The following is a 15,871-nucleotide window of genomic DNA, read 5'->3' as shown; positions in this document are numbered from 1 at the left end:
CAAAATCAAGTTTAAGGGGGTGTTGAATATTTAAATTGAATTTGAATTTGTTAGTCTTTGGGCCTTAGTAATTTTAAGCCCAAATTTTTGTTGTAATAGGTCCAACTTCTAGAAGCCTATTCTAGAGAGATTTATAGAACTCTCTAGAAAATTATGATAAGTTATTATTTTTGTTGAATAATAGAGAGTTCTAGAGAGTGATTTATATTCATTAGATTAAGTTTTTGGTGGTAAAATCCTAGTCATTGATTTAAGAATGTCACTAGTATAAATAGAGGTGATGTACTTGAGTTTGTATCAAGCCAAAAATTATAAACACTCAATAATAAAGGTAGTCTTCCGTTTCTCAAAAGTTTCACATCCTCCCCTAAATACTTTTAACACTCTTTTCACCTACCAAAATCTTCCTTCCAATATCTTGTATTTTTATTATAATTTTTTTTATATATTCAGACGCATTAATATTTTTATTATTGGAAAAAAAACACAATAACCCATTTATATGTATAAACCCATTACATAATTCCAACCCCTACCTTTATATTCAATTGGGTCTCTTCAACCATTATGCAACAGTCGTAGATACCTTCCATTGTTAATACCAACTCAACTTGACAATCAATGGAGACAAAAGTTATCATAAGTTTGATTTAAATATAGGTATAATTTGCACAATTTCTCCCGATCTTATTCCCCCATATATTTTTTCCAATCTAATTTGTAATAAATCTTGTTCTAAATTATACAGCTTCATTCTAACTGTTAAAGATGAAGTCTGTTCATTCAGCAACATTTCTACCTTGCGATTTAATTGGTCTTTTGTCAGAGATTGTTTCCTAGAGTCAACGACCGTGATTTCCTTGATTAAATGAGGTGAGTTTTCTCTTAATTAATGATTTTTGCTGTCATTGGGATTTTGAGTTTTCTGTTATGGAGTTTTGTTGAGGTCAAATGTTTGTCAGTAAAAATTATATTTTCTCCTCTCTTTGTTTCATTAAGTGTGTTCGATGGATTGTTCTAGCCGGTTATAATAAATTTTTGTTAGGTATTTGTTAGATTCTTGCACTTATACTTGATTTAATCCTATTTAAGTGGATGAATTATTGAACTTACGTTTGAATTGATCATATTAAAGTGGTTGGATTATAAGTTCAATTTTGTATTGTTTGATGTCCCAATTAAGTCTGATTTCTAGTTGCATTTATCTACATATTTAAATTTCCTTTTGGGATGTGCATTAAAGGGGTCTCACTCCTATATTCAAAGCTATATATATATATATATATATATATATATATATATATATATATATATATATATATATATATATATATATATATATTCTTATGTTTTATTATTATTCATAATGAATCAACAGGCATTCAAACAGAACCTGCAAACAGTGCTCAAGAAGTAATGCAACTTTTGTTGATTGGTGTGAATTTTGATATCATATTTATTGATTTTGATTTGCCCATAATAAGTAGACCTCAGGTATCAACAATTTATTTCTTCTTTTCTAGATTTGAGATAAATTGTTATTATATCTTCCACTAAAATATTTTTTTATTGTATTTTATTTAGTTTGTGATGGATATGCGTGCATTGGGGATACAAAGAAAAATAGTCCGCAAGTTATCAAACTTTGGTGATTATAATTCAAAAATATTTCTTGAAGCATGATTTAATGGCAACACTCAGAAATCTTTGACTCGAGGAATTTTTGAACACATCATTGAAATCCTTCACTTTATATGAATATAATGTTCCTCATTGTTATGATGTGATATGCTTATAATTTGTAGGAGAGACATTGATTCTTTGAGTTGAAATATTAAATAAATTATGAAATGTATGGGATAAAAAATAAAAGTAATTTATCTATAATATTTTGGAAATTAATAACGATCGGGAATAATGTGACGAAGGAAGCAAATCCATAATAAACTAATGAAAGGGGTAATGTTACTGAAATGATGGAATTTACACCATCGTCAATTCCTGAACCATTGCCAAAAACTCTGACTGGATCATCATCGCGACTACAAGATATAATACTTTCTAATCCTCCTTCAAGTCGAATCACAATACCACAGGATGATATGGATGGCATTGGATTTACCAGATCCTCCTCCAAGCTGCATTATCACAATTTCATTCTCAAAGCTGCATTATCACAACTTTAAATTACATTATCGAAGCCTTTAAATTACATTATCAAAGCCGTATTATTACAATGTCATCCTGAAAGTGAAAATTTTGTATATTATCTTAAGTCTAAAGATCTACCTCCTAGTTATATTATCACATGTACTGGCTTCACATGTATTAAGGAATGATAAATACGAATAACTCGCTTAAATATGTAAGGAATGATTGTTACAAACAAATTGCTTGAGTGTATATTAAGATTATTTTAAATGGATGCATTTTTTAACTTTATATATATAATTTTTTTATAGCAAAGATGATAAATTTTTAGTCTTATTTTTTTAAACTGAGTTGTGCGATTAAGTATAATTACTTAAGCTATTTGTTATGCTTTGGGGAATTTTTTACCGAACATTAGATATTTGCACCCTCCATCTCACGTTACCATTCAAATTTCTTCACCTGGAAAGCACCCTCCATCTCAATGTTTATCAAATGGATCTAGTATTCCTATGTATATTTAATTCTATTATATTTACTCATTAAGGAAAATCATTGTATTTGTTTTTCTTAGGTAGTTTTCTTTGGTTATGTGCATGTAAAGTCAAAGGTTGAAAAATAAAATATGTCTAGAACTATAATCTTTACGAATAACTAAATTTAATAAAACACTTTTATAGTAAACAAGGTGAGGTGGTGTTTCATCAAGATCGCTTCTTAATCAGTTTTTAAGTAGCTGAGACGTTGTTCACCAATAGTGCAATATTCATTAGTTCGTCATTAGATATACATTAAACCCGATCCTTTCACTTTCCATTATGTTATACAAATTACAGTTTTTGTTTATACATTATGATGTTAATTTTACAAATATAACATGCGAGTAAGGTATAGAAATTGGCATCATCGTAGACACTGACAAGTTTAAGCCGTTAAAAAATTCGGTAGAAGATAAATTAGTTACTGTAAGAGCATAATAATTTAGAATTAACTGGTCAAATTTCCTCATTGTTCAATGTCAATGGCTCATTCAACTTCTACTACATAAAGTAAGATTTGGATTTCATGTGTGGGAACTGTCACATATAAAGATTTAACAACTCGTGCTTTTACTTTATATATTTTCCACATTTAACAAAGTCAAAACATGAGAATGAAGTTTTGATCAACCAGTTCCAATTGCGTGATTCTCTAACTATAGAAAAATCTACTAGATCACGAAATTTACTAAGTCATTGACCACGTACCATTACCGAGGCTTTATACCTACAAAATGAACAAAAAGATGGTGTCCCAAATAGAGAGTTTATAAGCATTTCATCTTTTTTATGATGATATTCCTTACAATTTACAAGACCAATACAGTCCTAAAACTTGATAGTTATGTGCAAACTCCAATTATACTCTTAGGAACAGAAGCTAGGGGTGGGAGGTTCAATATCAACTCGAAATTTACATGCCATGGTATGTTCAGAGAATGGAATATTTGATGAGTAATTATTTATCATGTTTTTCAATTGGTTAGGATTTAAATCGATCAACAATTTATTTTTGACGGAACATGAAAGATGACAAGTAACAATATAACAATTAATTATGTGAAAATCAGGTTCTATTGTTCTAATTTGTTCTCTTTAATTTTTATTTATAATATTGTTTAGATATTTTATGAATTATTTTTTTGATTTATTTTAAAATATATAATGTCAACTTGAAAATATGAATTAGGTTACTCAAAATTACAACAACAAAAATCAAGCTTTTATTACATTGCAAAAATGGTCTCTAGATAAATTCATTAAAATAAACAAAAAATTATAAATATGAAAATATAGGTAATTTTTCATTGATGTTGCTATAAAACAAATGAAAGTTCTAGTTACATTTTTTTTTTGAAATTAAAATTAATCTAAGATCAAATTGTCTTAACCAAGATTAAATGGGTTAGTTTTACTATCCATTGGAAAAGAAATTTTATAAAAAATCTATTATGATAATTTAATATAAAAAATTGCATCTCAAAAAGTCTGAAAAATAAATTTTATTTAAATTAATTATATTTAAAAAATTAATTTTATAAAGGTCCAATAGTTAAAGTTCACCATAAGCCTCAATATTGGTTGAGACGGTCATGCGACCAAGCATCTGATATCTTCACCAAGAATTTCAGGCATGAAACTTCATCAAGTTAAGATATTTTTTTGGAGTAACAAAATCAAGTTTAAGGGGGTGTTGAATATTTAAATTGAATTTGGGTTTGTTAGTTTTTGGGCCTTACTAATTTAAGCCCAAACTTGTGTTATAGTAGGTCCAACTTCTAGAAGCCTATTCTAGAGAGATCTATAGAGCTCTCTAGAAGATAATGATAAGTTATTATTCTAGAGAGTGATTTATAGTCATTAGATTAAGTTTGTGGTGTCAAAATCCTAGTCATTGATTTAAGAATGCCACTAGTATAAATAGAGGTGATGAGTTTGTATCAAGCCAAAAATTATAAACACTCAATAATAAAGGTAGTCTTCCGTTTCTCAAAAGTTTCACATCCTCCCCTAAATACTTTTAACACTCTTTTTACCTACCAAAATCTTCCTCCCAATATCTTGTATTTTTATTATAATTTTTTTATATATTCAGACGCATTAATATTTTTATTATTGGAAAAAAACACAATAACCCATTTATATGTATAAACCCATTACATAATTCCAACCCCTACCTTTATATTCAATTGGGTGTCTTCAAGTATTATGCCACAGTCGTTGATACCTTCCATTGTTAATACCAACTCAACTTGAATCAATGGAGACAAAAGTTATCATAAGTTTGATTTAAATATAGGTATAATTTGCACAATTTCTCCCTATCTTATTCCCCCATATATTTTTTCCAATCTAATTTGTAATAAATCTTGTTCAAAATTATACAGCTTCATTCTAACTGCTAAAGATGAAGTCTGTTCATTCAGCAACATCTCTACCTTGCGATTTAATTGGACTTTTGTCAGAGATTTTTTCCTAGAGTCAACGACCGTGATTTCCTTGATTAAATGAGGTGAGTTTTCTCTTAATTAATGATTTTTGCTGTCATTGGGATTTTGAGATTTCTGTTATGGAGTTTTGTTGAGGTCAAATTTTTGTCAGTAAAAATTATATTTTTCTCCTCTCTTTGTTTCATTAAGTGTGTTAGATGGATTGTTCTTGCACTAATATTTGATTTAATCCTATTTAAGTGGATGGATTATTGAACTTACGTTAGATTTGATCATATCAAAGTGGTTGGATTATAAGTTCAATTTATGTATTGTTTCATGTCCCAATTAAGTCTGATTTCTAGTTGCATTTATCTACATATTTTAATTTCCTTTTGGGATGTGCATTAAAGGGGTCTCACTCCTATATTAAAAGCTATATATATGTTCTTATGTTTTATTATTGTTCATAATGAATCAACAGGCATTCGAACAGAACCTGCAAACAATGCTCAAGAAGTAATACAACTTTTGTTGATTGGTGTGAATTTTGACATCATATTTATTGATTTTGATTTGCCCATCATAAGTAGACCTCAGGTATCAACAATTTATTTCTTCTTTTCTAGATCTGAGATGAATTGTAATTATATCTTCCACTAATTTTTTTTTTATTGTATTTTATTTAGTTTGTGATGGATATGCTTGCATTGGGGATACAAAGAAAAATAGTGTGCAAGTTATCAAACTTTGGTGATTATAATTCAAAAATGTTTCTTGAAGCATGATTTAATGGAAACACTCAGAAACCTTTGACTCGAGGAATTTGTGAACACCGTTGAAATCCTTTGCTTCAAACGTTAGTAGTGGGCATGCTATAAAACGATAGTGATCATAATTTAGAAATGATTCTTGAAGCTTGAAGTAGGAGTTAATGGCAACACTCAAAAATCTTTCACTCGAGGAAATTTTGAACACATCATTGAAATCCTTCACTTTATATGAATCTAATGTTCCTCATTGTTATGATGTGGTATGCTTATAATTTGTAGGAGAGACATTGATTCTTTCAGTTGAAATATTAAATAAATTATGAAATGTATGGGATAAAAAATAAAAGTAATTTATCTACAATATTTTGGAAATTAATAACTATCGGGAATAATGTGACGAAGAAAGAAAATTCATAATAAACTAATCAAAGGGGTAATGTTACTGAAATGATGGAATCTACTCTATCGTCAATTCCTGAACCACTGCTAAAAACTATGAGTGGACCATCATCGCGAATGCAAGATATAATACTTTCTAATCCTCCTTCGAGTCGAATCACAATACCACAGAATGATATGAATTCATCTGATCCCACTCTAAGTCGCATTATCACAATGCCAATGGATGTCATTGGATTCACCAGATCCTCCTCCAAGCTGCATTATCACAATTTCGTTCCCAAAGCTGCATTATCACAACTTTAAATTACATTATCAGACTCTTTAAATTACATTATCGAAGTCGTATTATTACAATGTCATCCTGAAAGTGACAATTTTGTATATTATCTTAAGTCTAAAGATATACCTTCTAGTTATATTATCACATGTACTGGCTTCACATGTATTAAGGAAATGATAAATACGAATAACTCACTTAAATATGTAAGGAATTATTGATACAAATAAATTGCTTAAATGTGTATTTAGGTTATTTATATTAAAATATTTAAATGGATGCATTTTTTAACTTTATGTATGTATTTATTTTATAGCAAAGATGATAAATTAAGATAAATAATCACATTACATCAACTAACAAAACAAGTTAGGAGTACCAGAAGTACTCTCCCGTAAGCCAAAATAAAATAGTAAAAACAAGAGAACATAAGTTTTTATTAACATTGTATTTCTTAGGTAATTTTCTTTGGTTATGTGCATGTATTTGTCATGCTTGTACAGACACACGAATGTAAAGTCAAAGGCTGAAAAATAAAATATATCTAGAACTATTATCTTTACAAATAACTAAATTTAATAAAACGCTTTTATACTAAACAAGATGGTGTTTCATCAAGATCGCTTCTTAATCAATTTTTAAGTAGCTGACACGTTGTTCACCAATAGTGCAAAATTCATTAGTTCGTTGTTAGATATACATTAAACCCGATCCTTTCACTTTCCATAATGTTATACAAATTACAGTTTTTCTTTATACATATTTTAGGATGGTTTATGATGTTAATTTTACAAATATAAGATTAAGCCGTTAAGAAATTGGCATCATCGTAGACATCGACAAGTTTAAGCCGTTAAGAAATTGTCATCAGCATAGACATTAACAAGTTTAAGCCGTTAAGAAATCTGGTAGAAGATAAATTAGTTACTGTAAGAGAATAATAATTTAGCATTAACTGATCGAATTTCCCCATTGTTCAATGTCAATGGCTCATTCAACTTCTACTACATATAGTAAGATTTGGATTTCATGTGTGGGAACTGTCACATATAAAGATTTAACAACTCGTGCTTTTACTTTATAAATTTTCCACATTTAACAAAGTCAAAACATGAGAATGAAGTTTTGATCAGCCAATCCCAATTGCGTGATTCTCTAACTATAGAAAAATCTACTAGATCACGAAATTTACTAAGTCATTGACCACGTACCATTACCGAGGCTTTATACCTACAAAATGAACAAAAAGATGGTGTCCTAATTAGAGAGTTTATAAGCATTTCATCTTTTCTATGATGATATTCCTTACAATTTACAAGACCAATACAGTCCTAAAACTTGATAGTTATGTGCAAACTCCAATTATACTCTTAGGAACAGAAGCTAGGGGTGGGAGGTTCAATATCAACTCGAAATTTACATGCCATGGTATGTTCAGAGAATGGAATATTTGATGAAAAATTATTTATCATGTTTTTCAATTGGTTAGGATTTAAATCGATCAACAATTTATTTTTGACGGAACATGAAAGAGGACAAGTAATAATGTAACAATTAATTATGTGAAAATCGGGTTCTATTGTTCTAATTTGTTCTCTTTAATTTTTATTTATAATATTTTTTAGATATTTTATGAATTATTTTTTTGATTTATTTTAAAATATATAATGTCAACTTGAAAATATGAATTAGGTTACTCAAAATTACAACAACAAAAATCAAGCTTTTATTACATCGCAAAAATGGTCTCTAGATAAATTCATTAAAATAAACAAAAAATTATAAATATGAAAATATAGGTAATTTTTCATTGATGTTGCTATAAAACAAATGAAAGTTCTAGTTACATTTTTTTTTGAAATTAAAATTAATCTAAGATCAAATTGTCTTAACCAAGATTAAATGGGTTAGTTTTACAATCCATTGGAAAATAAATTTTATAAAAAATCTATTATGATAATTTAATATAAAAAATTGCATCTCAAAAAGTCTGAAAAATAAGTTTTATTTAAATTAATTATATTTAAAAAATTAATTTTATAAAGGTCCAATACTTAAAGTTCACTATAAGCCTCAATATTGGTTGAGACGGTCATGCGACCAAGCGTCTGATATCTTCACCAAGAATTTCAGGCATGAAACTTCATCAAGTTAAGATATTTTTTTGGAGTAACAAAATCAAGTTTAAGGGGGTGTTGAATATTCAAATTGAATTTGGGTTTGTTAGTTTTTGGGCCTTAGTAATTTTAAGCCCAAACTTGTGTTATAGTAGGTCCAACTTCTAGAAGCCTATTCTAGAGAGATCTATAGAGCTCTCTAGAAGATAATGATAAGTTATTATTCTAGAGAGTGATTTATAGTCATTAGATTAAGTTTGTGGTGTCAAAATCCTAGTCATTGATTTAAGAATGCCACTAGTATAAATAGAGGTGATGAGTTTGTATCAAGCCAAAAATTATAAACACTCAATAATAAAGGTAGTCTTCCGTTTCTCAAAAGTTTCACATCATCCCCTAAATACTTTTAACACTCTTTTTACCTACGAAAATCTTCCTTCCAATATCTTGTATTTTTATTATAATTTTTTTATATATTAAGACGCATTAATATTTTTATTATTGGAAAAAAACACAATAACCCATTTATATGTATAAACCCATTACATAATTCCAACCCCTACCTTTATATTCAATTGGGTCTCTTCAAGCATTATGCAACAGTCGTAGATACCTTCCATTGTTAATACCAACTCAACTTGAATCAATGGAGACAAAAGTTATCATAAGTTTGATTTAAATATAGGTATAATTTGCACAATTTCTCCCGATCTTATTCCCCCATATATTTTTTTCAATCTAATTTGTAATAAATCTTGTTCTAATTTATACAGCTTCATTCTAACTGTTAAAGATGAAGTCTGTTCATTCAGCAACATCTCTACCTTACGATTTAATTGGACTTTTGTCAGAGATTTTTTCCTAGAGTCAACGACCGTGATTTCCTTGATTAAATGAGGTGAGTTTTCTTTTAATTAATGAGTTTTGCTGTCATTGGGATTTTGAGATTTCTGTTATGGAGTTTTGTTGAGGTCAAATTTTTGTCAGTAAAAATTATATTTTTCTCCTCTCTTTGTTTCATTAAGTGTGTTAGATGGATTGTTCTAGCAGGTTATAATAAATGTTTGTTAGGTATTTGTTAGATTCTTGCACTAATATTTGATTTACTCCTATTTAAGTGGATGGATTATTGAACTTACGTTAGATTTGATCATATCAAAGTGGTTGGATTATAAGTTCAATTTGTGTATTGTTTCATGTCCCAATTAAGTCTGATTTCTAGTTGCATTTATCTACATATTTTAATTTCCTTTTGGGATGTGCATTAAAGGGGTCTCACTCCTATATTAAAAGCTATATATATGTTCTTATGTTTTATTATTGTTCATAATGAATCAACAGGCATTCGAACAGAACCTGCAAACAATGCTCAAGAAGTAATGCAACTTTTGTTGATTAGTGTGAATTTTGACATCATATTTATTGATTTTGATTTGCCCATCATAAGTAGACCTCAGGTATCAACAATTTATTTCTTCTTTTCTAGATCTGAGATGAATTGTAATTATATCTTCCACTAAATTTTGTTTTATTGTATTTTTAGTTTGTGATGGATATGCTTGCATTGGGGATACAAAGAAAAATAGTGTGCAAGTTATCAAACTTTGGTGATTATAATTCAAAAATGTTTCTTGAAGCATGATTTAATGGCAACACTCAGAAACCTTTGACTCGAGGAATTTGTGAACACCGTTGAAATCCTTTGCTTCAAACGTTAGTAGTGGGCATGCTATAAAACGATAATGATCATAATTTAGAAATGATTCTTGAAGCTTGAAGTAGGAGTTAATGGCAACACTCAAAAATCTTTCACTCGAGGAAATTTTGAACACATCATTGAAATCCTTCACTTTATATGAATCTAATGTTCCTCATTGTTATGATGTGGTATGCTTATAATTTGTAGGAGAGACATTGATTCTTTGAGTTGAAATATTAAATAAATTATGAAATGTATGGGATAAAAAATAAAAGTAATTTATCTACAATATTTTGGAAATTAATAACTATCGGGAATAATGTGACGAAGAAAGAAAATCCATAATAAACTAATCAAAGGGGTAATGTTACTGAAATGATGGAATCTACTCTATCGTCAATTCCTGAACCACTGCTAAAAACTATGAGTGGACCATCATCGCGAATGCAAGATATAATACTTTCTAATCCTCCTTCGAGTCGAATCACAATACCACAGAATGATATGAATTCATCTGATCCCACTCTAAGTCGCATTATCACAATGCCAATGGATGCCATTGGATTCACCAGATCCTCCTCCAAGCTGCATTATCACAATTTCGTTCCCAAAGCTGCATTATCACAACTTTAAATTACATTATCAGACTCTTTAAATTACATTATCGAAGTCGTATTATTACAATGTCATCCTGAAAGTGACAATTTTGTATATTATCTTAAGTCTAAAGATATACCTTCTAGTTATATTATCACATGTACTGGCTTCACATGTATTAAGGAAATGATAAATACGAATAACTCGCTTAAATATGTAAGGAATTATTGATACAAATAAATTGCTTAAATGTGTATTAAGGTTATTTATATTAAAATATTTAAATGGATGCATTTTTTAACTTTATGTATGTATTTATTTTATAGCAAAGATGATAAATTAAGATAAATAATCACATTACATCAACTAACAAAACAAGTTAGGAGTACCAGAAGTACTCTCCGATAAGCCAAAATAAAATAGTAAAAACAAGAGAACATAAGTTTTTATTAACATTGTATTTCTTAGGTAATTTTCTTTGGTTATGTGCATGTATTTGTCATGCTTGTACACACGAATGTAAAGTCAAAGGCTGAAAAATAAAATATATCTAGAACTATTATCTTTACAAATAACTAAATTTAATAAAACGCTTTTATACTAAACAAGGTGGTGTTTCATCAAGATCGCTTCTTAATCAATTTTTAAGTAGCTGACACGTTGTTCACCAATAGTGCAAAATTCATTAGTTCGTTGTTAGATATACATTAAACCCGATCCTTTCACTTTCCATAATGTTATACAAATTACAATTTTTCTTTATACATATTTTAGGATGGTTTATGATGTTAATTTTACAAATATAAGATTAAGCCGTTAAGAAATTGGCATCATCGTAGACATTGACAAGTTTAAGCCGTTAAGAAATTGGAATCAGCATACACATTAACAAGTTTAAGCCGTTAAGAAATCTGGTAGAAGATAAATTAGTTACTGTAAGAGAATAATAATTTAGCATTAACTGATCGAATTTCCTCATTGTTCAATGTCAATGGCTCATTCAACTTCTACTACATAAAGTAAGATTTGGATTTCATGTGTGGGAACTGTCACATATAAAGATTTAACAACTCGTGCTTTTACTTTATAAATTTTCCACATTTAACAAAGTCAAAACATGAGAATGAAGTTTTGATCAGCCAGTCCCAATTGCGTGATTCTCTAACTATAGAAAAATCTACTAGATCACGAAATTTACTAAGTCATTGACCACGTACCATTACCGAGGCTTTATACCTACAAAATGAACAAAAAGATGGTGTCCTAATTAGAGAGTTTATAAGCATTTCATCTTTTCTATGATGATATTCCTTACAATTTACAAGACCAATACAGTCCTAAAACTTGATAGTTATGTGCAAACTCCAATTATACTCTTAGGAACAGAAGCTAGGGGTGGGAGGTTCAATATCAACTCGAAATTTACATGCCATGGTATGTTCAGAGAATGGAATATTTGATGAAAAATTATTTATCATGTTTTTCAATTGGTTAGGATTTAAATCGATCAACAATTTATTTTTGACGGAACATGAAAGATGACAAGTAATAATGTAACAATTAATTATGTGAAAATCAGGTTCTATTGTTCTCTTTAATTTTTATTTATAATATTTTTTAGATATTTTATGAATTATTTTTTTGATTTATTTTAAAATATATAATGTCAACTTGAAAATATGAATTAGGTTACTCAAAATTACAACAACAAAAATCAAGCTTTTATTACATCGCAAAAATGGTCTCTAGATAAATTCATTAAAATAAACAAAAAATTATAAATATGAAAATATAGGTAATTTTTCATTGATGTTGCTATAAAACAAATGAAAGTTCTAGTTACATTTTTTTTTTGAAATTAAAATTAATCTAAGATCAAATTGTCTTAACCACGATTAAATGGGTTAGTTTTACAATCCATTGGAAAATAAATTTTATAAAAAATCTATTATGATAATTTAATATAAAAAATTGCATCTCAAAAAGTCTGAAAAATAAGTTTTATTTAAACTAATTATATTTAAAAAATTAATTTTATAAAGGTCCAATACTTAAAGTTCACTATAAGCCTCAATATTGGTTGAGACGGTCATGCGACCAAGCGTCTGATATCTTCACCAAGAATTTCAGGCATGAAACTTCATCAAGTTAAGATATTTTTTGGAGTAACAAAATCAAGTTTAAGGGGTGTTGAATATTTAAATTGAATTTGGGTTTGTTAGTTTTTGGGCCTTAGTAATTTTAAGCCCAAACTTGTGTTATAGTAGGTCCAACTTCTAGAAGCCTATTCTAGAGAGATCTATAGAGCTCTCTAGAAGATAATGATAAGTTATTATTCTAGAGAGTGATTTATAGTCATTAGATTAAGTTTGTGGTGTCAAAATCCTAGTCATTGATTTAAGAATGCCACTAGTATAAATAGAGGTGATGAGTTTGTATCAAGCCAAAAATTATAAACACTCAATAATAAAGGTAGTCTTCCGTTTCTCAAAAGTTTCACATCATCCCCTAAATACTTTTAACACTCTTTTACCTACGAAAATCTTCCTTCCAATATCTTGTATTTTTATTATAATTTTTTTATATATTAAGACGCATTAATATTTTTATTATTGGAAAAAACACAATAACCTATTTATATGTATAAACCCATTACATAATTCCAACCCCTACCTTTATATTCAATTGGGTCTCTTCAAGCATTATGCAACAGTCGTAGATACCTTCCATTGTTAATACCAACTCAACTTGAATCAATGGAGACAAAAGTTATCATAAGTTTGATTTAAATATAGGTATAATTTGCACAATTTCTCCCGATCTTATTCCCCCATATATTTTTTCCAATCTAATTTGTAATAAATCTTGTTCTAAATTATACAGCTTCACTCTAACTGTCAAAGATGAAGTCTGTTCATTCAGCAACATCTCTACCTTGCGATTTAATTGGACTTTCGTCAGAGATTTTTTCCTAGAGTCAACGACCGTGATTTCCTTGATTAAATGAGGTGAGTTTTCTCTTAATTAATGATTTTTGCTGTCATTGGGATTTTGAGATTTCTGTTATGGAGTTTTGTTGAGGTCAAATTTTTGTCAGTAAAAATTATATTTTTCTCCTCTCTTTGTTTCATTAAGTGTGTTAGATGGATTGTTCTAGCAGGTTATAATAAATGTTTGTTAGGTATTTGTTAGATTCTTGAACTAATATTTGATTTAATCCTATTTAAGTGGATGGATTATTGAACTTACGTTAGATTTGATCATATCAAAGTGGTTGGATTATAAGTTCAATTTGTGTATTGTTTCATGTCCCAATTAAGTCTGATTTCTAGTTGCATTTATCTACATATTTTAATTTCCTTTTGGGATCTGCATTAAAGGGGTCTCACTCCTATATTCAAAGCTATATATATGTTCTTATGTTTTATTATTGTTCATAATGAATCAACAGGCATTTGAACAGAACCTGCAAACAATGCTCAAGAAGTAATGCAACTTTTGTTGATTGGTGTGAATTTTGACATCATATTTATTGATTTTGATTTGCCCATCATAAGTAGACCTCAGGTATCAACAATTTATTTCTTATTTTCTAGATCTAAGATGAATTGTAATTTTATCTTCCACTAAATTTTGTTTTATTGTATTTTATTTAGTTTGTGATGGATATGCTTGCATTGGGGATACAAAGAAAAATAGTGTGCAAGTTATCAAACTTTGGTGATTATAATTCAAAAATGTTTCTTGAAGCATGATTTAATGGCAACACTCAGAAACCTTTGACTCGAGGAATTTGTGAACACCGTTGAAATCCTTTGCTTCAAACGTTAGTAGTGGGCATGCTATAAAACGATAGTGATCATAATTTAGAAATGATTCTTGAAGCTTGAAGTAGGAGTTAATGGCAACACTCAAAAATCTTTCACTCGAGGAAATTTTGAACACATCATTGAAATCCTTCACTTTATATGAATCTAATGTTCCTCATTGTTATGATGTGGTATGCTTATAATTTGTAGGAGAGACATTGATTCTTTGAGTTGAAATATTAAATAAATTATGAAATGTATGGGATAAAAAATAAAAGTAATTTATCTACAATATTTTGGAAATTAATAACTATCGGGAATAATGTGACGAAGAAAGAAAATCCATAATAAACTAATCAAAGGGGTAATGTTACTGAAATGATGGAATCTACTCTATCGTCAATTCCTGAACCACTGCTAAAAACTATGAGTGGACCATCATCGCGAATGCAAGATATAATACTTTCTAATCCTCCTTCGAGTCGAATCACAATACCACAGAATGATATGAATTCATCTGATCCCACTCTAAGTCGCATTATCACAATGCCAATGGATGCCATTGGATTCACCAGATCCTCCTCCAAGCTGCATTATCACAATTTCGTTCCCAAAGCTGCATTATCACAACTTTAAATTACATTATCAGACTCTTTAAATTACATTATCGAAGTCGTATTATTACAATGTCATCCTGAAAGTGACAATTTTGTATATTATCTTAAGTCTAAAGATATACCTTCTAGTTATATTATCACATGTACTGGCTTCACATGTATTAAGGAAATGATAAATACGAATAACTCGCTTAAATATGTAAGGAATTATTGATACAAATAAATTGCTTAAATGTGTATTAAGGTTATTTATATTAAAATATTTAAATGGATGCATTTTTTAACTTTATGTATGTATTTATTTTATAGCAAAGATGATAAATTAAGATAAATAATCACATTACATCAACTAACAAAACAAGTTAGGAGTACCAGAAGTACTCTCCAGTAAGCCAAAATAAAATAGTAAAAACAAGAGAACATAAGTTTTTATTAACATTGTATTTCTTAGGTAATTTTCT

The 15,871-nt window shown here is 28.7% G+C and overlaps 2 long non-coding RNA genes across 5 annotated transcripts; both read left to right on the top strand.

Moving 5' to 3' along the window:
- The first annotated feature begins 313 nt into the window (after window positions 1-313).
- LOC127083486 (uncharacterized) lies at window positions 314-2,364 on the top strand. The gene is made up of 4 exons (XR_007788427.1): window positions 314-660; window positions 749-873; window positions 1,379-1,494; window positions 1,585-2,364. It is a non-coding gene; the product is annotated as an uncharacterized LOC127083486 (long non-coding RNA).
- A 2,553-nt stretch (window positions 2,365-4,917) lies between these two features.
- LOC127083487 (uncharacterized) lies at window positions 4,918-15,085 on the top strand. Of its 4 annotated transcripts, none has more exons than XR_007788429.1 (4): window positions 4,918-4,989; window positions 9,462-9,586; window positions 14,436-14,551; window positions 14,641-15,085. It is a non-coding gene; the product is annotated as an uncharacterized LOC127083487 (long non-coding RNA). The 4 variants fall into 4 exon arrangements; XR_007788428.1 differs by lacking the exon at window positions 4,918-4,989 and adding an exon at window positions 9,054-9,373; XR_007788431.1 differs by lacking the exons at window positions 4,918-4,989; window positions 9,462-9,586 and adding an exon at window positions 5,146-5,202.
- The last annotated feature ends 786 nt before the right edge of the window (window positions 15,086-15,871 follow it).

The sequence above is a fragment of the Lathyrus oleraceus genome, chromosome 5, assembly GCF_024323335.1.
Source record: "Lathyrus oleraceus cultivar Zhongwan6 chromosome 5, CAAS_Psat_ZW6_1.0, whole genome shotgun sequence".
NCBI classification, from domain to species: Eukaryota; Viridiplantae; Streptophyta; class Magnoliopsida; order Fabales; family Fabaceae; genus Lathyrus; species Lathyrus oleraceus.
This window is presented reverse-complemented; position numbering and strand designations above follow the sequence as displayed.